The following is a 24,611-nucleotide window of genomic DNA, read 5'->3' on the forward strand; positions in this document are numbered from 1 at the left end:
GAGAATATATCTTAAGGTTTCTGCATTGCACAATTTTGAATAATCTAAGAAGGAATACAGATGCTTTGTACAAAGACACTTAGGCTTTGAAGAGATACTAAGACTGAACTGAAGTCTCATGCTAAGGTCAAGCTCAATTCACTGGTTATGTATGAGCTAGTTCCTAAGTGAATTCACCAGCCCCAGTTAGGCCTTCAAGAGATTATTCAACATAGTCAGCACTTTAACTGCAACCATATGAGAAACCCTGAGTCAGAACCATTTAGTTAATCTACTCCTGAATTCTAAACCGACTGAAAATTTATCATATAATGAAATATTATTCTTGGATGTTCCTAAGTTTTGGAATAATTTGTTTCATAGAAAGATAAGTAATAAGCAAGTTCAGTAGAGACATGAAGAAATGAGATACTGAAAGGGAAAGAGAATTTTAACATAATTCTTCAGTGTTCAAACTTGGATCCTTTGACTTTTCTTCCACTGTAATTTATGCAGCATCCTTTCTCACTGTAAATGCTAATATATGTCTTACTAATTTTATTACATAGGCATTTTATTTGGTTTTAGATCACTGGAAAATCAGAGTATAATAGATTTGATAATGAAGTTGATGGTGCTAGTATTGGTAATAACTGTGATATCGGAATATCTCAAATGAACCAAGCACTGTGTGAAAGACAATGAGTATTCTCTCTAATTCTTGACCAATTTTGATATATTGTTTTTATTTTAATAAAATCACAACTGAATTATTAAGTACAGTGACTAAGAAGCCTAACTAGCCTTTAGACACACTTCTATTTTATATCAAAACTCAAGGTTTTTTATTGACTTTATATTTTCCTAGCTATCTGGAGCGATAGTACAGCAGGTAGGACACTTGCTTTGCATGCAGCTGACCTGGGTTCAATTCCTCCATTGATCTCGGAAAGCATGGCAAGCTACCAAGAGTATCCTGCCTGCATGGCAGAGCCTAGCAAGCTACCTGTGGTATATTCGATATGCCAAAAACAGTACCAACAAGTCTCACACTGGAGACATTACTGGTGCCTGCTCAAGCAAATCGATGAACAATGGGACAACAGTGGTATAGTCCTACAACGCAGATACCTGTATGGAATTTCTATCTATCTACTCAGAATTTATAATCTGGATTCAATTATCTGAAAAAATTAATAAAATAAATCAGTCACTATTTATATCACATTACATTCACAATAAATTTTGTTAGTTTTTGGGTCACACAGAAGTATTCAGAATTTGCTCCTTGTTCTGTGCTCAAGAATCACTCCTGACCAGGTCTAGGAGTGTGACAATGATTCAAACCAGCTTCAGTCCCGTGAAAGACAAATGTTAACACTCTTTACTATTTCTCTGGCCCCTAGTTTACAAATTTTATTAGTAAATTAATAATATTTCTTTAAATATATTTTATGTTTTAATCAGTTTGAGGATATTCTTTGCTTATGCCACACTACAATATTTATCCTCCAGAGAGAATTCATTTTCCTGTGACTCTCCTCATTTAAAATTTTATTCATAAAACTGACTTAATTTTGTTACAATGGAGCCTATATTAATAAGAAAACACTTTCTCCAATTGATTATGAAACCTTGAGACCAATAATGTGAGCTTAGTCTTTTTCATCTCATGCATAGGTTTCTATTATAATAACATCAATTTTGAAATTAAGGAAAATATTACATGTTAATTCACCTAATCAAAGACTATTTTTTCCAGAAGCTATTCTACAAGATACCATGTGGGAAATTAAAAATCTATGGACAAACTACTTTAGAAAAGTCTAGTTGAATTTAGGCAGAATTCTTTCCTGTAGTACACACATTAGAATCCTAAATGTATAGATTTTTATTATGGCTTACTTAATGAAGAACATAGCATAAAGGAATGTATTATTCATTCCTGTTTGATTTGGGGTCACACATAGTAGTGCTCAGAGCTTATTCTTGGCTGATGAGGATCTGGAAGTTATACGTGGTATTGGAACCCGAACTGGGATTTGCTGTGTGCAAGGCAAGTGCCGTACCTGCTTGTACTACTTTTTCAGCCCTAGTATGCAGAAATTAATTTATTTGAACTCCTTAATATTTTTTCACAAAGCTTTTGGTCTAGTTTTCCATGACACTTAGGATATGAATGTAACTTTCTATAATACACAACATATTATGTTAAAACACAAATACAGATATTTATAGTCTCCATTTAATTAATTCATGCTGTATTCAATATGCCAAAAACAGTAACAATAATGGGTGTCATAACCCTGACCCTGAATGTGACAGGGATGAATGGAGACGTTACTGGCCCCCACTCAGCAAATCTAATAGATTTGCAATGGGACAACAGTGATACAGTGATTTAATCCACCAAAATAAATAAAATCTTTGGTAACTTACATTGTGTCTTACTGTTATCAAATTCATCTCAAAGATTATGAACAACATAAGTGTTAAGTCATTTTTAGATGGCTTTAAAATGTTAATACCTATGATATAGTAAAATAAATGTATAAGAATATCAGTTTCATTGAATATTTTTTGCATCATCACTGTCATCACTGTCATCCTGTTGCTCATAGATTTACTCAAGTGGGCGCCAGTAACATTTCCATTAGTCCCAGCCTTAAGATTTTAGCAGCCCCTCCTTACTCGTTTTTCCCAATGCTTGGAGGCTCTTTTCAGGGCCGGGGGAATGAGACCTGTTATTGTTACTGTATTTGGCATATCAAATAAGCCTGGGGAGCTTGCCAGTCACTTCCATGCGAGTGGGATACTCTCAGTAGTTTGCCAGCCTCTCTGATATATATGTACATATATATGCATATATATACATATATATATTTTGTACATATATATGTACATACAAATATATATGTACATATATATATTTCCCTTTATGATGATGCAGCCATGTGATCCAGGAACATATTCACTCGTATGAGGCTTGGCATAAAGTAATATAATCTTAAGAATTTTTCAGAGAAATTGATGAAAATGGTAGCAAATATTTGATTGATTTTGTTCTATTGTGTGTGTGCAGGGGGGTTACCACTCACACCCAGGAGTGCTCAAGAGATACTCCTGGATCTTTGCTCATGCCTGGAGATGCTCGGGAAATCAGTCAGCCACTCCTAGGGATCAAACTTGAGCCCTGCTGGCAAAGCATGTGCTCCTCTCAGTCTGGCCTTGGTTTTGTATTTTACAGAGGCAAGGTAGGCCATTATAAGATTATTTAAGTAAAACATGCTTTTTGTTAAATCTATTGTTCTATAGTTTAGTCATTTATGTATGGTAAACTACAAACAGCTTTATTTCATTTAAAAAATAAATGTTAACTATTATGTCAGGGCTATTTATATATTTTCAAATTAAAGTTTACATAAATTTTTTACAAAGTTAAGTACTATTTTGGTGTTTTCATATATGTAGGGATTTTTGTACTTTCCTTCAGATTATATATAACAGGCAGTTATACTTTTCCCTAAGTATGTTTGTGTAATTATGTATATCTGTGTGTGGATGAGGAGAATGTGGCAGGAGTAGAAGGAGATGCATCGTGTCAGGGATAGAGGAGAGAGAGAGAGAGAGAGAGAGAGAGAGAGAGAGAGAGAGAGAGAGAAGAAAAAGAGTGACTGCAAGGAAGAAAATGAGAACAGAATTTTATCTCATCTGAAAACTGCTTTTGATTCATAGTATACAGTTGGTCTGTTTCCAATTTCAAGAGCAGTTGACCTGAGAAGTGGAAACTGCATTGTCCTTAAGGAGATGATTTTCCCAGGGGAAAGAGACATTACAACAAATGTAAACACTATGCCATGGAGGAGGAATGTGCGATGGGTGGGGGGCAGAGAATCTATATCCCATAAGCACCATTCAGAGGGTTTTATTCCAATTACATTGCTTATGATTCTCCCTGCTAAATATCTCTCATTTATTCAGCTCCATTATCATTATCTGACGTATTCACCCTTTATATGGAGAGGCAGTTTTCTTTACTTGCTGACATCGAAAGTTATTTAATGGTACTGCAATTACCTTCTCATTATTTTAAGTAATTACAGGATAAAACAAAATATGTGAATGTTGAATAGTTTTGGTAAATAAGAATGAGGGATTAATAATAATAATAATGCTGTTTTTCTACAGGAACATGTACAATAAAATGTATTCCAGAACTATAAACACTGGTGAAAGAGATTATTTATTTTTAAGAAGGAAAAACATTTACCCACTTTATATCCATAGGTAAGGGATTTAGAAGTGTAACATGTTAGCAAACTGTTAGAAAGAATAAGATGTGTCTCTAACAAACCTTTCAAATTCTTACACATGAAAATGTCTTTATGATTTTTAGATACAGCACCAAAGGCACAATCTATGTAAGAAATAATTGATGAGCTGGAGTTCATTAAAGTTTTAGAATTCTGCTTTACAAAAGATAATGTAAAGAGAATGAGACAAGACAGAGAGAGTGAGAAATATTTGCTAAGGTTATACCCCAAGGGGCCCTGGGATGTGGCTTGGTGGCAGATCACCTGCCTTGCAAGAGTGAGGCTGTGGGTTTGATCCTCATCAGTGCTGGTGTGATCCCTGATGACACAAAAGAGAATCCCAGTGCACATTGATCAAGTGTGTGAGTAGAACCGAATATGTATTGTTTTTTGTAGTGCAACAACAGTACCCATAGTCAAGTTAAAGAAAGGGGGCATATTCCAAATAAAAGGCCATTTTTTAAAACAGAACTTAATATCAACAATAATTAAAAAATGCTGATTAAAAAGTGGGCCAAAGTCCTTATCACTTCATAAAAAATATGTACAAATGTTAAATTAGTAGTGACAAAGCTCTAAGTTGAGGTCTAAAGGTCAAGCAAATGTATGCAATAAGATAGCACTGACACACTGATAGAAATGAGCATAACCTTGAAGACTGACTATGGTTCTAGGGACTTAAACTTAGGTTCTTTGCTTCGGTTATTTCCACTATGAAATTTTCTGTAAGGTAATTTTGCAACATAAAATAAGATGATTGTCTGCTAATTTGTTTCAGTCTTTTGCATTCAAGGTTGATTTTTATATTACACAAATCTCATCTCCCCTATAGGTCTGACTGATGAGTAGATACAGCAGTCTTAAAATAGTGGCTTATAACAACTACATATAGCATTTGATCGAAAATAGTGTGATAAAACTTACTGAAACTCCAAAATAAGAGACTATAAAGTTAAATTTATACTATCCTAGAAAATGATAAATATCTGCATGAATATCCTCCAGTAAAAAACAGTCATTTTTACTATTTAAAACTGGAAATTTACTAACCTACATGGAATATAAGAGATATCAAAAAAACCCTTCAATATTAAGTTAAATAAATTCCTACATCAAATATTCAATGATTGCTAATTAACTCATTTATTTTGTGACTTTAAATATGTTTTAGATTTTTTGGCCGACACTTTGCAGGGAAGGACTTCAGGGCTATTCCTAGCTCTGTTTTCAGGGGTGGACCCTAGTGTTGTCTGGAGGATCATATGTGGTGTTGGGAATTTGAATCAGGATTTGAGGGGTACAAAGGAAGCACCTTATCCCCTGTACAATCTCTTTACCTTTGTAGTTTTAAATTTTTATGGAAAAATTTCCTTTAAAAGAGTCACCCAGAAAAAGTGGTGTATATAACAGATCCGTTGATGATGCCTAATTCTGGCAAGAATATGGAACAACAGGAAATCTGATTCATTGCTGATAGGAATTGTATAGCCATTTTGAAATATTGCCAGTTTCATATAAAATGAATGCATTATTACTTTAAAACACAATGATAATGACCTTGGTATTTACTTACACAAAGGAGCTGAAAAAATGTGTTCACAGACAGACTTGCATCTGGGGATTTAGAGAAGCTGTATACACAAGTGGTACAACTTGTGTCCATCAGTAGGTAAGTAGAAAAATTAGATGTGATACATTCAGATAATCAAATCCTGTTCAATTTTAAAAATAAATAGATTTCCAAGCCATAACAAATAAACAGAAGAGACTTTAGTGCACCATTCTTCGTCAAAGAAACCAGTCTGTAAAGGTTATATCCTAGATACTTCTAGCTATATGATGTCTAAGAAAGCGAAAACTATAAAAAATGTCTATGTTTTCCAGAGATGGAGGGAAAATGGAGCAATGATTAGCTGGAAAAGGGAGGACTTTTATGGAAGAGAAAATATTCTGTATAATACTGTAACATTGAATACATGATGGTAAATATCTGCCTCAACCTATAGAATATAAACCACTCCCCAAAGTAAAACCTAAGAAAAACTGGATTTTGGGTGATTATGATGCATTAATATAGGCTCACTGATTAAAACAAATGTATTTAATTAGTGTGAGATATTAATAATAGGTTAATTAAATTGTTTTATTTAGTTATATGTATGGAAGTTGATAATATTAAATTAATAATTCATCAATATGTAAAATCTGTCTATATAATTATGTATACTACATAGTTAAGATGATTATATATTTTATATATAAATGAATTTAACATAATACAAACAATATTAAGGAATTCCAGTTAAATACTTTAATTCTAAGTATTATTGGGATAGGAATATTAAGGGGTACCTTCTTATTGGCTTTTGTTGTGTCTTATTTAGTATCATAATCCAACAGTTATCAAGGCTTACTTCAAACTCTGCTCTTAGGGATCACTTCTGGTAGGTCTATGGAGACTACATGTGCTCCTGGGGATCGAGCCTTGGTCATACTGTGTTAGACCTCTACTCTGACCCACCTTCCTCTCAGTTTTATTATGAAACTGTTCTAAAAATAATATTAAAACATTACGGCAATTTGAGAGAGAATTTAGGACTACAGGGATTAATTTTAGATATTAGTACATTTTATGACATGTTCCAACTCCAGTATTTGAATAAGTAGCTCTTTATTTTTATTTTGCTCTGTACACTTGTATTTTGTGCCAGGATTGTTTGTTATATAAGGTCTTCATGACTGTATTCTCCCATTCTGTAGAATGTCTTTTTAAATTTCATAACAGGGTTTATCACTGTATAATAAAGATTGAAATTTCTGATGAAGTGGGGTCTACATTTATTCCTTTAACATTTACTTTTGGTTTCTGAATCACACGCTGTTGAACTCTAGACTATACTTTTGACCGTGTGCTCAGGGATCATCTCTGGTGCTCGTGTCGGGAGACCAAATGCGCTGGCTACAAGCAAGGCAAGAGCTCTAATGAGGCTGTACTATCTCTTCAGTTCCCATTTTCCTCTGTTTCTCTTGTTTTAATTTGGTGATCAAGTTTGTTTTTGTTACATGCACCCACTCTTTTAAGTTGTTCATAATACTTCATTATTCTCTTCTTCTATTTTGTTTTGGGGGGGTCACACCCAGTATTGCTCAGGGGTTACTCCTGGTTCTGCACTCAGAACACGTCCACACATCCGCCCCGTGCAAGACAAATGCTCTACCTGCTGTACTATCACTCCAGCCCCTAATCTCTTATTCTTATCCCAGAAATCATACATTCTCTATTTTTAGAGACCATTATGAATCCTAATTGATAGCATACTTTTGAAATGCGAGAAGCTTTCAATAAATACTTTGATTTTAATCAAACCTTATTTTGCTTATGAATGCAAATATTTTATGATTCTTCAATTATTTAAATTAGTTAAAACATTATTTTCATTTTAAGCGGTGACTATTCCTTTAGTTTACTATTAAGGTGATTGGTTCAATGTGACAATAATGTGTTTTGGGTGAGATTATTTTTCTTCAGACTGTATCTAAAGGTGAAGTTTTTTCTTACAAATTTTTCTGAAAATATATTATGCTACCTTAATTTTGAAGTATATTTTTAATGGATAATGAACCAAGACTGGCACTTATTTTTAATGCTTAATTTGCAAGTGTTATTCCATTCCATTTGTTCTCCTTTTACATTGTTGAATGTTAGCTGTCAGCTGGGTTCCGAAGGTCTTCAACTGTCGAGCCTTTGCTTAGGGTAGGGGAGGGAAAGGCAACCCACCCTCTCTGAGGGGCCCCAGTGAAGAGAGCCAGTCTTTATAATAATATATCATTAGTTAATAATATAATAAATAGTATCATTTTATTAATAATAAAATATTTCATAATAATATCTATATTAATACTTATATTAATATAATATGATTATATTTATATATTTATTATATGTAATGTATAATATATATATTTATATACCCAGGGCTGAGATTTACAAGTCTGCTCAGATCAGGTCTGGGCCTCCTCCACCCAGATCTCGCATTTTCCAGTAGCTAGGCAGTCACAACCAGAAACTGCCCCTGGGACCCTGTAATCCCATCAATGGCCAACATCAAAAGACTATAAAACCAAGCTCCGGAAGAGAGCAATGCAGTCTCTTGCCCCCATGCCTGGCTGTCTTCACCGGGGCCCCTCAGAAGGGATGGGTTGTGTTTCCCTTCCCGCCCCAAGCAGAGCCTCGACAGTTGAAGACTATAAAACCATGCTCCAGGAAGTGCGCAGCCGAGATGTGGCCTCCGGATATCTAATAGTCTAGCTCTCCCTCTTGGAGAACCTGACAACTATCATGAGTCTATTGCCCGCACAGGAGAGCCTGGCAGGCTCCCCGTGGCATATTCATATCCCAAATACAGTAACAAATATATACAACCTCTTGGAAAGCCCGGCAAACTGCTGAGAGTATCCCACCTGCACAGCAGAGCCTGGCAAGCTACCCATGTTGTATTTGATATGCCAAAAATAGTCACAATAGGTCTCATTCTCCTGACCCTTAAAGAGCCTCCAATTGTTGGAAAGACGAACAAGGAGAGGCTGCTCTATTACACTCAAGGCTGAGTGTAATAGAGTTGTTACTGGTGCTGCTCGAGTAAATCGACGAGCAACGGGATGACAGTGATACAGTGACAGTGATTATATATTAAATATCTATTAAATTAAATATATAAATGCATATATAGATATATTAAATATAATTATAAATACAATCATATAATTATCATTAATAAAAATTGTATTAACGCATATTTCATAATACTCTTACATTATTAAAAATATACAAATAAATAAAATAATAATTTAATCATTATATATTTACATGCAATTTGTAAAGAAAAATAAAGTGCTTTAATAATCTAGCTTAAATGACTTGGCAACTCACATGAAATTTGTTGATAGAAACATAAAGAAATGAGATTTTTTTAAATTTTTAAAAAGACAACCATAATGAATGAACAACTTCTAATACTGGCTTTTGCAGATTCACCTGGTAATCTTAAAATGTAAGATGAAATTTCAAGACAGAAAATACTTTTACTAATTTCACATTAAGAAGGAAAAGGACAACTGTAGTCTCAATTTATGGTACTTTGGTAACTATGGTACATTTGCAGAAGATGTCTCTGATGTCCTCTGCTGAAAAGACATATTAAGTCTTGGTTTATGAAATAATCTTCCAAAAAAGATAGCTTCATTATAATTAATGATCAACTGCTAAATAAAGTATTAAAATGTGCTCTAAATTGTTTATATATAGCTGACAAGTGATAAGACCTTGATTTTACAAATGAGGTTGCAGACATCAGATATGAAAAGTGAGAATAAAGCAGGTTGAATTATTGAAATTTAATTATTTGCCAAACAAGAACTCAAAAATATTTATCTTAAAAGCATTGCTTTGTCATGCTGAAAATCTCCTTTAAAACATTTTATTCTTTTTTCTCTTTTGAAATTCATATAACACAAAATTTAAGAGGCTTCATATTTGTTTTATTATTATTAAAATATATACATGAAAATTAATCACAGCAATAAAACATACCCTTAATATAAAAGTAAACAATTCCTTAAATTCCCTCTCTTCAGTCTGTATTTGTGAGCACTTAACACATCATTGACCTCTTTTTATCTTCAGTTAAAATTAATTTTAAGTGGAAAATAGTTGTTTTTACATTTACCACATTGTCTTTGTACTACATAGTAACAGAAGATAAGACAATTGGGCAAGTACCTCATTGCTGTATATTTCAATGATTCTATCTTTAATGCACACTATACATCATCTATTACACTTCAACATATCACATGACTATCAACAGTTTAGGTCTTCTCCTATTTACTTGATCTCACAGGTCTTGCCTCTCAAATGTCTTCAGAGTCTGTGATTTTGGAATTCTGAGATTGTAAAAATAAAATAATCCCACTGTCCTGTCTTCATATTTTTTTTTGCCATTTTGGATCTGATACATTTCCTCCCCATGATTTTCTGTCCCTTTGTTCCACCAACCTATAATTGTCTCCTCAATGTAGATTACATTTTACTTCTCAGATCAGGGAAACATGTGGAAGAAAATGCAGAAGTTATAAATAACATGATTTGAATGTTTTATTCAATGCATACTTAAATAGGCAGTATCATTATAACACTGATTGACAATAGGAATGAATGAGTGTAAGAATTATCCAAAAAGGGAGTGTTTGTCCCTGAAAAATAATAAGATGCTAGAACACAAAATATGCAGTTTATAGTTTAACTTGGCAGGTTTCAAATAGTCAAGGGATTAAACTTGCTGACTTCAATTTTAGCTCAACCATGAAAGTGTATGACATATGGTAAACAAAGGAAAGATCGCACTCGGCATGTATCTATCCTACTATTGTATAATAAGTATGCTGAGACTAGGGGCATGTCTTAGAATTATTCCCATGATTTTTATGGGATAAATAAAAAACAGGAATTTTAAGGCAATTTTATTGAGTAAGACAGCTTTAAGAGAAACAGTGCTGACTCAAATGAGGTCTGGTAAAACTTAAAGGCCAAGAATTGAAGCAAATCAGAATAGTTATATGCAAATTTGATGTAAAAGCCAAATTTACAAATTATACCTTAAATTGGATAAACTGTGCATTTTTATGGTAAATATTCAAATAATAATATAATTAATATGGATATTTATTACATTCTAGGATATCTTTTAAGAGTTAACCTACCCTGCTATATATATATATATATATATATATATATATATATTTTTTTTTTTTTTTTTTGCTTTTTGGGTCACACCTGGCGATGCACAGGGGTTACTCCTGGCTCTGCCCTCAGGAATTACCCCTGGCCATGCTCAGGGGACCATATGGGATGCTGGGATTTGAACCCGGGTTAGCCTTGTGCAAGGCAAATGCCCTACCCGCTGTGCTATCTTTCCAGCCCTACCCTGATATATTTAATCACATAAAAACTACATGGAAAAGTCCTACAATTTTTCTGATTTTATAAGCTATCAAAGAAAATTTTCACCAATCTATTATCAGTCAAATTCAAAGTGAGAATTGGAATTGAAAATCCATAATCACTGCACGGCCACTGTATCAAGAATTATGAATGAAATGTATAATAAATTTGACAAGTAAATGAATACAATGGTGTCAGTTTATTTTTGTTTAAATTTGCCAAGGTAGGTTGATTCAGTCAACTGAGAGGTATTTACAAAAATGTATCTTGCTTTAATTCTAAAAGTTTAAATAAAACAATTGTAACAATTTGTATTATTTTATAGTTCTACCTCATAATTAAATATAAAGAAAAATAATCATTAATTGAATAAAGCATACAAACAGAAAATTAAAATCAAACTGCAACAAGAGTGATTGGTATGGTGTTGAAATTATGCTCATGAGGAACCATCATTAACGCGCATTGTAAATCATGGAACCTCAATCAGTAAATAAAGAAGAGAAAAGCAATCAAGAAAGATTGAGGTGCTAGAGGGACAGTACAGTGATGAGGTCCTTGCTTTTCATATGTCTCTCCTGGTTTGATCTCTGACACCACAGACAGTTCCGAGTCCCACCAGGAGTGATCCCTCGGTGCAGAGCAAGGAGAAAGCCCTAGTGCAACTGGATCTGGCTCAAACACAGAACAAAACAAACAAAACAAATACCCAATATTGATCCAATATGAATTTCATCTATCCTTAAAAAAGTAAAAATTATATATTAAGCTATTTAAGAATCTCATTGTTGACTTCTGTGCCAAAATTTCTTGTTGTTTTGCCCTCTTTTCTATTTGGGATTAGTACATAGGAACTTAGAAGACTTCAGACTGATTATCTTTTCTCCTGGTTTTATTATATTTCATTTTTAGATCTCATTATCATCATCATCATCATCATCATCATCATCATCATCCCGTCGATCGTCAGAATTTCTCGAGAGGTGTCAGTAATGTCTCCATTCGTCCTAGTCCTGAGATTTTAGAAGCCTCTCCTTACTCGTCCTTCTCAATGATGCCCCATTGGAGGCTCTTTCAGGATCAGGGGAATGAAACCCAGCATTTTTACTGGCTTTGACATATGAATACATCATGGGGAGTTTGCAAAGCTCTCACATGTGGGCAGGAAACTCTCAATAGCTTGCCAGGTTCTCCCAGAGGGAGAAGTAGTCTATAAGATGTCGCTTCCAGGAGCTTGGTTTTAAGTCTCTGGATGTTGGCCGCTGACTGCCCCACACCCAGGGGCAGCCACTGGGTGTGGCTGTCTAGCTTCTGGAAAATGGGAAATCTGGGTGGAAGAGACCCAGTCCCTATTTGAGCAGGCTTGGAGGCCTCAGCCCCGGGTCCCACACACCTGGGTTCCTCTGCCGGTACCTTCATGCATGAGGCTCGTCCGAAGAGTGGAGAGGGGCCTTGAACATGGCTGTGGCTAGGCTCCGGAGGTCTTCAGCCCCCGGAGTTCTGCTCGGGATGGAGAGGGAAGATGGAGCCCACCCCCTCTGAAGGGCCCTGGGGAAGACAGCCAGGTGCGTGGGCAAGAGACTCTGCGTATATATTGTTATATAGATCTGTATAGATCTATACAACAGTAATGCCTGAACTTTATTCAGGTGATATAAGGAGCAACTAAATTAAAATACAGCATAAAAGAAACCTCATGGCAGATTCTATCAATAAATCTAACTGAAATCTTTGTTTCTAGCTACTAATAATAATCTTATACAAGATCACTTGGAGGAAAAAAATCAAGGGCATTGTCTAGCCACTCGTGACTAAACAATGTTTTTAGTTACAATGCTTTATTGAGATAAACTACAAAAGACTACTTTAATTATGATCCTTTGAAGCTCATCAACTTATCGAAATCTCATTTCTCATTTTTATATCTATTTTGTGAAACTTAAGTTGTATACAGGTTTGGAAAGGTGTAGTTAGTCATGTCTGTTTTTTTGTCTTGGAAACGAAAAACAGGACTTTTCAAAAAATGACTGACGATGATAATGCTGGCCTAATCTCCTGCTGTCACTAAGCAGCGAGAGGTATATAAGGAGGGAAGCTGCCTAGCTAGTGGGTTCCCACCTGGTTCCTCTTCGTTGGTCCTTTGTTCCTCCTCTTTTCCGTTTGCATGAGATGGTCTCTGAATAAATTGCTGCAAGAAGAATCTCCGGGTTGCGTGTTACTTTACAGCTGGCGTACCTGGGTGGGCTCGAACTACCGACTAAAGGTAAGAATAAGCATTCGGTGCACCCCACTCTAGAAGGTGAGCGGGAGATCAGGATTTTTTTGTGTGTGCTGCGGATTAGAATCCTAGCAGCAGTTCCCCACTAAAATAGGACAGATTCTGGGTCTTCCCAAGATCTTTCGTATTTTCTCGGGCCAGACTGAACAGGGCAAGTCATTTATGGATTTCATTCAGTCTCTCTCCCACAGAATAGGAGACCCGGAACTCTACATTTCCAGAGACCAACTCCGGTCCTGCCTTAAAGTAGTTTATGAGATTAACCCATGGTTCCCAGACGAAGGAACTTTAGAAAGCAAGATTTGGAGACAAGTTAGGAAAAATGTCTATAAGGAATCTAAGAAAGGGACTAAGATCCCCCAGAAATTCTGGACTACATGGGAGATTGTTAATTCTATTCTCCTGTTTTTGAATAGTGCAATTGATGTGGAGAACATTAGGAATAATACGGCCTCAGGTCCTCCCACACCTAAGCCTCGAAAAGGTTGTCATAGTCTGAATATTTCTCAGACTGATGAATATTTCTGAGAATATTTCTCAGCTCCACGTCCAGTGCATCAGATGAAAGTGATGCAGATTATGAGTCTGCTACTGCCTTCTCATATTCTGAGTCCGAGAGTGACTCAACCAATCAGCCTCCAGGCCGCTTGGGACGTGCTCCCAATCGCCCAGTCAAGGCAGAGAGAGGCAGTGGCCTCCATCTTTCCGCAGGTTAAGGATGGATTCTCTCAGTCGTTTCAAGCAGGCCTGTGTCTCATATGGGCCCACATCTCCGTACTGTAGAATGTATCTTACAGACTGGAGTAAAAAGGCCCACTGGGCACCTCAAGATTTTCACATGGTTGCTAAGACGTGCTTAAGCCCTTCTCAGTACTTGCAGTGGAGAATGTGGCTCAGCAAGGAGGCCAAGGCAGAGCTTCAAGGCCTAGGCCATGCTGGACAAAACTTTTCAGGTATTGAGTTGACTTGTGAGATGCTAACTGGTGAAGGGAACTGGCGCGACCCAGAAAGGCAAGTCACCTTGCCTTGTGCTGTTCTTGCTCATATCCATGAAATAGCCCTGCCTGCATGGGAGAAAGTTGATGCAGAAGCAGAATTTAAGGGAAGTTTTACAAAGATTTTCCAGAGAGCCTCAGAACCTTATGCAGATTTCATAGGAAGGTTGATGAAAGCCAGTGAAATGCAGGTTAAAGATAAGGCAACTCAGGAGCTGTTGACTAAACTATTGGCCTTTGAAAATGCTAATGAGGATTGCCAGGCCATTCTGCGCCCTATTAAGGAGAAGGAAGACATATTTGGGTACTTGAAAGCATGCAGGAATGTTGGTTCTGTTAGACATAAGGTGCAGGTCTATGCCTTACAGAGACAAGCTCAGAAAAGATGTTTTAATTGTGGAAAACCAGGCCACTTTCATAGAGATTGCTATGCGCCCCCAAGTCATGCCATGAGAGCACGTCCTGGGCCCTGTCCCAGGTGTAAGAAGGGAAACCACTGGGCCAGAGACTGCAGAGCCAGACTTGCACCTCCCGGGCCCTGTCCCCGGTGTAAGAGGGGAAATCATTGGGCCAGAGGTTGTCGCTTTAATTTTGATGTAGTGGGTGACCCCAACTCGGGACACCTGCAAGGGGACCAGCCCCAGGCCCCACAAAATCAGGAGATGTTCCCAGTTTCAGCCCCTTTCCCCAGTGTGGAGTTTCAGAGCTCCAATCAGTATAATCGCTGCAGCCAGGGACGGCAGGAAGCGCAGCCTATTTCCTGCCCCGATACAGTTACTACAACCCCTTTTCAGTATAGAACACTGCGACCTTAAGCCCATCACCTCTGCATTTTTCAGTGGACATATGCAATGTTAAATCAAATACAAAAAGGAGGTATTTTCTCAATTGAATGTAGCAGGAAAACTCCTCATTCGAGGAAAAGGCTATGCTTTTGTTTCAACAGATGATAACCCCGCTAAGAAACTTTGGATCCCTTTACGTCTCCTCAGAGGTAGAATTCAACCACCTGATTTGGATCTCAGACCTCCAGTAGACCAAGATGTGCAAACTGGTGCTCGTCCTCAGCCTGATTCCTGTGAGGATATGAGCTGAAGAAGCAGCTTCCTGGGCCATTGCTACAACATGGCCTGCTTTGATGCCTGTGCATAGATTATCCCCTTCCTTACCCATCTTGATAAGACCAGAGTAGAAGTCCCGTCCATTTTATCAAAGAGTGGGCGGGGGTGGGAGCAGTACTGTCCTTGTTGCTTCTCGCTGCTTTGGATTTTGCCTGGTGTCTATATAAAATGCAGCAAGAACAACTACTTACAGGGTGTGGTATTTACGGGCATTTGCAGCCCTGGAAGCACAGCAAACCCCACAGCTTTGGCTTGCAACTATGAAACAATCTCGCTTTGAACAATCAGGTCTAGCTGGATGTAGCAAAGGTATTATGCAGCTGAGAGCCCTTAACTGCAGGGGACCTCCTGTGGTTGAGGAATTTGAAAGGGTGCATTATACCCCACCTGACTCTTGGACCAACCTAAGACAGGGACCTACAAGTGAGAAGGCTCCCAATGACGGGTAAGGCCAAGGGGGCCGAGGTCACTACGCAGACTTGCTGTTCTAAAACAAAAAGGGGGGAACTGTGGAGAGCCTCCACAGGACTGTGCTTTGTAAATAACACCTGTTCTTGTTAATTTCACCGTGCTTCGAAAATAACTCCTAATAAGAAAACAAGATGTCCTGTCACGCCCACAAGGTGTAACTAGCCTATCAGCTGCAGACACTTGGGCATAAACAAGCAGCGAGAGGTATATAAGGAGGGAAGCTGCCTAGCTAGTGGGTTCCCCCCTGGTTCCTCCTCGTTCGTCCTTCATTCCTCCTCTTTTCCGTTTGCATGAGACGGTCTCTGAATAAATCGCTGCAAGAAGAATCTCTGGGTTGTGTGTTACTTTACAGAATACAACACGGGTAGCTTGGCAGGCTCTGCCATTCAGGCAGGATACTTTCGGTAGCTTGCCGGGCTCTTCGAGAGGGACAGAGGAATTGAACCCAGGTTGACCGAGTGCAAGGCAAACACCCTACCTGCTGTGCTCTTAGAACATTTATTTGAGTCTTTCTGTTTATATTTTGTTTTGTTTTTCTGTTGGCTGGCTTCTGTTGTTGGGCCCAGAGAAGCCCACCAACAGAAAAATAAAACAAAATAAAAACAGAAAGACTCAAATGTTCTAACAATGCCCTAAATTAAAAAAGGGGAAAATAATTAAGCAAAAAATAATAGAAGTAGATATAAACACTTAGAGCAAAATTCAATGATAAGAAAATTTTTCTTATTTTTTTAATTTTTAATTTTTGTTTATTTTTTGCTTTTTGGGTCACACCCAGTGATGCACAGGTATCACTCCTGGCTCTGCACTCAGGAATCACCCTTGGCAGTGCTCAGGGATGGTATGGGATGCTGGAAATCGAACCTGGGTGGACCACGTGCAAGGCAAACGTCCTACCCGCTGTGCTATCGCTGCAGCCTGATAAAGTTTTTAAGCACATAAGATCACTGAATTTAAGATTGTTTTTATTAATGCCCTCAAAAATCAGATTAAAAGTGAAACAAAGTAGTTTTACAAATGCCACAGAAATATAAAAGGTAATTAAATATTACTTTATTTAGTGAATATGTTTGTAGAATTTCATACTACAAGGAACCAATAAGAATGGACTAGAAAACCAAAGTAAATAAATCGCTAGTATGGAAATTGAAATGGTAATCAAAGGTGTACCCAAGAATAAAAGTCCAGGACCACATGAGATATTCTTGTGTTATATTCCAACCCTTCAAATTATTTATTACATGCTGCACTTTTTATTTTCAAACAGTGATGTAGAAGAAAGTGAAACTAAACATAAATCTAATCCATAATAGTATAAAAATAAGAATCAAATATAGAGGAACCAGCTTTAAAAAGGTGGTGAAAAACTTACATCTCTATTAAAAGAAACAGAACACACAAGAAAATGTAAACAATCCATGTACATGAGTTAACAAATTTTACATGGTTAAAATGACCCAAAACATTATACAAATTCAAAGGACTCACTATCAAAAGCTATAATTTGTATCACAGTATCACTGTATGACTGTCATCCAGTTGCTCATTGATTTGCTCAAGCGGGCACCAGTAATGTCTGCATTTGTCCCTGTTACGTGCTAGTGTAGCCTGATGGTATACTGAGGGCTCTTTCAGGATCAGGGGAATGAGGATCATCATTGTTATTGTTTTTGGCATATCGAGTACGGCATACGTGGCTTGCCAGAAACATTAAGTTGCACAATTATTCAAAGCAATTCTGAGAAAAAGAAGATGACATGCCTTTATTACACTTACTTTAAAAGCTACTGTTGAAACAATAGTAATCAAAACAGTATAGTACTAAAATGAAAACAGACTCTAAGATCAATTGCATATAATTGAAAGTCTAGACTATAAAACTTCACATTTAATTTAAGACAAAGGTGCCACAAGCATTAAGTAGTGGAAGGAAAAATTCCTCAATAAATAGTGATAAGAAATCTTATTAGTCACTTGTTAGTAGAAAACTACATTTACTATATACAAAAGTTAACTAGAAAATGGAATAGAGAACTCAATGTTAAGTTTGAGTCCATAAAAATAAACTGAATACATAGAATAAACATAGGTAGAACTCGCCATGATATTGTCTTCAGAGATGTATTCAGTGAACTGATCCTAGCGACAAAGAAAATGACTCCAGTGACAAAGTAAAATTAAATAATGAGGCTATATCAAAGTAAAACAGCTGCTGCATTGTGAAAAAAAACTGAAAAACTTAAGAAAACCCTACTAAATGAGATAAAATGTTTTCATACTATGCATCAAAGGAACTAATATCTGAAATCTATAAAGCACTCACTAAATTAAACAACAAAACCTAACAACCCCATTAAAAATATAAGGAAAAGACACCAGTGACTTCTTCAAAGTCATTTGAATGCCCAACAAGCATATAATAAGTGTTCACCATAACTCATATAAATGCAAGTCAAAATTACAACGAAATATTACTTTATGCCAATTGTGAACAAGTGATATCAGCCAGTGTTTGAAGGGATGTGATGAACAAGAAACAATCCTTAATTGTTGGTCGGAATGTAATCTGATTCATTTGCTATGGACAACAGCCTGGAGAGTTTTTTAAAAATTTAAAACAGAGCTACCATATTATTCAGTAATTCCATTCCTTAGTATTTACCCCAAAACAGAAAATCACTAGCTGCCGAAAATAGACTATAGACCAAACATGACGGCCACTCAATACCTCTATTGCAAACCACAATACCCAAAAGGAGAGAGAGAAAACAAAAGGGAATGCCCTGCCACAGAGGTGGGGCGGGGAGGGGTGGGAGGGATACTGAGATCATTGGTGGTAGAGAATGGGCACTGGTGGAAGGATGGGTAACTGATCATTGTGTGACTGAAATGCAAACACGAACGTTTGTAAGTATGTAACAGTACCTCACGGTTATTCAATAATAATAATGTATATATGAGGAAAACTGTGCTAATTTCTGCACTATTAACTATAGTTAAGACCTGGAAACAACCCAAGTGCCCAACAACAATGAATGGATGAAACACTTGTGGCATATCCAAGTGTTTTATAGTAATAATATTGAATAAGAAATAATGAAATCCTACAATGTTCCTCAACTTGGATGGAGGTAGTGTGATTCATATTAAGCAACATAAGAAATAAAAAGGAAAATACTGTATAATTTCACTCAACTGTTGTATATGTTGAAAAGGGAGCAACAATTAATGTAAACAAACCCTTGCTCTACAAACAGATCAGTTAAGTAGTAAGAGGGGAGAACATGGGCATGAAATTAGGACAAGAAGGTACGTAGAGATAGTAGTGAATGGATTTTCACTTTTGTTGTTGTTATTATTTTATTTTAAATAACTCTTTTTGTTTTTTAGTTTTTGCTTTTTGGATCACACCTGGTGATGCACAGGGGTTACTCCTGGCTCTGCATTCAGGAATTATTCCTGGCGGTGCTCAGAGGACCATATGGGATGCTGGGTATCGAACCCAGTTTGGCCACACACAATGCAAGTGCCTTACCCACTATCCTATTGCTTCAACCCCTGAATTTTTACTTTTGAGTGGCAGTGGTATGGTGGCATTACGTACCTAAAATAAGATATTAATACTATTTAAAACTTTTTCACTTAATTAGAACAGAATATAATTGAATAAAATTTACATGATAACACCAAAAAGAGAATAAAATTGAGCCATAGTCATGCAGCTAGAATGATTCCTAGAGAAACAGGGGGTGTTCTTATAATGAAATGGAAAGGATGTTTGTTCTTAGTTTATAGTTTTACTTGTAGATTCCAAGCTGCTTTCAAATTGATGACATCATAAATGTTAAGTGTCTCTGTCTTTTATATGGCCACCTGAAGTCTCTTGACAGTGGAATTACAGTGGAGATCTGCAGGCCATAAACACATCCCACTTCTTTCAGATTCCTTCATTCAGCCACAGTATTTATTCAAGGCACCCCGTAAACAAAATATTTTCCTATAAATACTTGGAGGGTTACCAAAAGAAAAAAATAAAAGAATAAATATAACATGTCTCTTGAAACTTGAAAGGATCAAGTTAAAGAATTGAAGAAAACTGCTTGTAGGCATATCATAAATGTTCCCATTAATGTGTAGTCTGATAAATGCAAATTAAATTGTCAATATAAACATATTAGTTAAGGCTAATTTAAAAGACAAAAATTCAATAGGAATTGATTCAAATGTAAATCTATAAACACATTTTCAGATATTTATCTTAGTAAAAATATTTCATCTACTTTATTTTTAATGCTTTAAATTCCTTTACTTTTGTCTGATTTATGGCATTTTATGTATATTTTAATGAAGTTGGTTGGGGAAAATACAAATAAAATTATAAGGAAATTATTTTTTTTCCTGTGCATTGGAAAATATTTTGAATTTTTCTATACCTATTTATTGTATAGATTATTCCAGACAAAACTATTCCAGAAATAGTTTTATTCCTTTAAATTATTTTTAGGAACTGCAACAAAATATTAAATAACTACTAACCCACCACCATTTTACTATGTATACACTTATTTACTAGATTTTTTCTGTGTGTGTGTGTGTGTGTGTGTGTGTGTAAGGCTGTCTCCCAAGCAATGTTCAGGGGACTTAGGGACCATTTATGGCAATATTCAGTCAATGAGCTTGATGGCTTAATGTAAGAATGTGAGAATGTCGAGCTGCTCAGGCCAAACACTACTGATGCTTTCACACTGGGGTTCAAGGCCCACTTTGACTGTACCTACAGGGCAATTCCCTAGAGATGCTGGGAGGCCATGTGGTGCTTGCATCTAACCCAGTGCAGTTCTAAGTATTTTATGTGCCCTAATTCCTATATTATCCCCCTGGCTCCTGTCACTTAATTTTTAAAGGGTGAGAGTTTTATTTTTTTTTAACTTTAAGTAGCCAACAAAGAAAAAATATGCAGAAATAAGTTAGGTGAAATATTATATATATGTGTATATATACACATACATACGTATGCACATGTAAATATATACACATATATATTTATATAAATATGCTTTTTCAATCTAACCACTAAGTAGGTAAAAGCATAAACACATATTCATTTTATTAGGGAAATCATTTGCCACAGTGACGTAGGTTATTTTTAATCTCTTTATTCATATTTACAATCAAGTTTTAGTATTGTATGATGGGTCATAATTTCCTATATATTTAGCTATACCGAATGAAAAAAATTCTATAGCAATAAATATCTAATTTTAAACCATTTCTACCCATCAACTCCTACGAAAAGATTCTGTGGAAGGCAAGGGAAAGAATCACTAAGTGGTAATTGCACTATGATGCTTTATACTCCTTTAGAGATCTACATTAAAAATCATTAAACTTGCATCTCCGATTGCTAGATACATATTATTACTTTACATTGCTAATAGCTCAAATGGCTAATGTATAAACAGGAAAATCTTTATGCTTCAAAAAGCATCATAAAGTAATGGAATTTGTGTAAGAGTCATTGTATGAGGTATATGCATAAGTGAACTAGGATAGGAAGAGTAAAATTGCTAGATACTTAAGAGTAACAAGCATATGGGATTACTCTGTATAAACATCTTTATTGATCAGTCACCCGTGAAGCTAAAGAGAAAAGTGCTACAGGCAAAAATACCATATTCAAGTGAGAGAATATCCATTTTGTAAAGATATATTGCTTTTTTTGCCCTGTTTTTTTTTTTTTGCCTCAAATCCATTGGCAATGTACAAAAGTGCCTTCCCCCCTATACTAGATTGCTGAACTATGAATTACAAAGAGTTAAACAGTAAAATTTCAGGTATACAAAGTTCCAAATTTAATCCCATGAGTATTTAAATTTTTTTATCTTATAAAGTAATTCACAATATTTGATTACATTTAATATTTAAACACCAATCACGCCACCATTACACTTTCCTACCACCATATTTTGGCTGTTTCCATCCCTTACCCCAATCCCTGCACCAAAGAAGAACAGAAATAATATATTTTGTATTGTTTGTTATGAAAAACCACTGAAAAGGCTACAAAAAAGTTTCCTTAGAGGAAAGAATGTGAAGATTGTTGTATTTCTCCTCCGGAACCCAGCCACAGCCATAATCAAGGACCCTCTCCACACGTTCAGATGAGCTTCACGCATGAAGGAACAAGCAGAGGAACCCAGGGGTGCGGGACCCGGGGCTGGCTGAGATCTCCAGGCCTGCTTGGATCAGGACTGGGCCTCCTCCACCCAAATTCCCCCATTTTCCAGTAGCTTGGCAGCCACACCAACAAACTGCCCTGGGTGCAGTGTAATCCCATAAACAGCCAAGATACAGAAACTATAAAACAATGCTCCCAGAAACGCACAACCGCATTCGTGGCTTCAATACCGCTTACAGCCTAGTTCTCCCTCTCCAAGAATCTGGCAAGGTACTGAAAGCATTCTGCCTGCATGGCAGACCATGGCAAGTTCTCTGTGGCATATTTGATATTCCAAATACAGTAACAATGATGGGTCTCATTCCCCTTACCCTGAAATTCTCTGTGGCATATTTGATATTCCAAATACAGTAACAATGATGGGTCTCATTCCCCTTACCCTGAAAGAGCCTCCAATTCGGCACCTCTGGGAAGAACAAGTAAAGAGAGGTTGCTAAAATCTCAGGGCTAGGATGAAGACGTTACTAGAGCCTGTTTGAGCAATCGATGATCAATGGAATTACAGTGATACAGTGATAAGAGATGACTATCATGTTGTTAAAGGTTTAGCCTTGTGTGCTTTATATATATATACATATATGTGTATACATATGGTATAAATATATATATTACATATATATGTAAAATAAAATACTTCTCTCTAAGATTGGTTGCCTCCAACTTTGAACCCTATCAAATGTGGCGTGGTATGGTGTGTGGTATGAAGTTTTGCTGCAGCCATGTTTGCTCATGGGTGAGGCTTGGCCAGAGCATGTGGAAAGCAACTGTGAGCCTTGGGGTAGTTGAGTTCTAAAGGTTTTCGGTTTCTGGGGCTGGGTTGCTTGGAGTGGGGATGGGTCTCATCAGCTCCCCCCTCTGGGGCACACCAAATAAAACAGCCTGGTGCGGGGTTTGGCAGCAGTTATGGCAAGAATCATGTTATGCTCCCTTCCAGTAAAGAAGGACATGCGACTCTGGATGACAGCTGGTGACAAGATTATCTGGTTCCAGCCAGAGATGGTTTATGGGGCTGACTGATGACTTGCTGGAAACAGGGGGAATCTGGGCAAAAGATCCTCATTTCCAGTCACGTTGAACCCAGAGTTCTCAGTCACAAATTCCCACATACCTGGGTTTTCTCCACCAGCATTATAATCAACCTTCCACCACCTTCCACAATCCTTTCACCCAAGTCCCAGCACCCCATATTTTATTCTTAGTCTTCTTAATAGGCCCATTTTAAGGTTAAATTAGTGTAGCTTAGGTTCCATGCTTAGAGTTATGTTTACTCTAGTGGTTTAGACATATACAGATATGTTACTTCAACATCACTAATATGTCAAAGACCCATGATCCTTGCCTATGCTACCTTTATATTGCCCCCTCTTATCCCACCCATCATTTCTTTTTTTTTCTGGCTCGCTGTCTCTAAAATAGAATCAAGAGTTGCCAACTTGGAATCCAACAACTCATCAAAAAGATCATACACCATGACCAAGTAGGATTCTTCCTGGGGATGCAAGGATGGTTTTACATTTGCAAGTCAATCAACATAAACCATCATTATATAGATTATGTAAAATATATAAAATATAAAAACAATATGATCGTATCAATAGATGCAGAGAAGCATTTGACAAGATTTGGCACCTGTTTATGACGAAAACTCTCAGCAATGGGCATTGAAGGAACTTTCCTCAATATAGTCAAAGCCATCTTCTACAAGCTCACAACAAGCATCATTCTCAATGGGGAGAAACTAAAAGCCTTCCCTCTAAGATTGGGACAAGACAAGCTTTCCCACCTTCATCAATCCTCTTCAATATAGTACTGGAAGTTCTTGCCATAGCAGTCAGGCAAGAAAAAGATATCAACGGCATACAGACAGGAAAGGAAGAGGTCAAGCTATCATTATTTCAGATGAAATGATACTATACTTGGAAAATCCTAAGGACTCTACAGAAAATCTCCTAGAAACAATAGGCTTGAAAAGTAAAGTGGCAGACAACAAAATCAAGACCCCAAAGTCCATGGCTTTCCTATATACACATAATGAAAGAGAAGAAAGTAATATTTTTTTTAAAATCCTGTTCACAATAGTACCTCAGAAAATTAAGTACCTTGAAATCAGCTTAACTAAAGAGGTGAAGGACCTATACAAATAAAATACAAAACACTACTTCAAGAAATAAGAGAGGATTCTAGAAACTGGTGACACATCCACTGCACATGGATGG

Source organism: Sorex araneus, chromosome 4, assembly GCF_027595985.1.
Source record: "Sorex araneus isolate mSorAra2 chromosome 4, mSorAra2.pri, whole genome shotgun sequence".
Taxonomy (NCBI): Eukaryota; Metazoa; Chordata; class Mammalia; order Eulipotyphla; family Soricidae; genus Sorex; species Sorex araneus.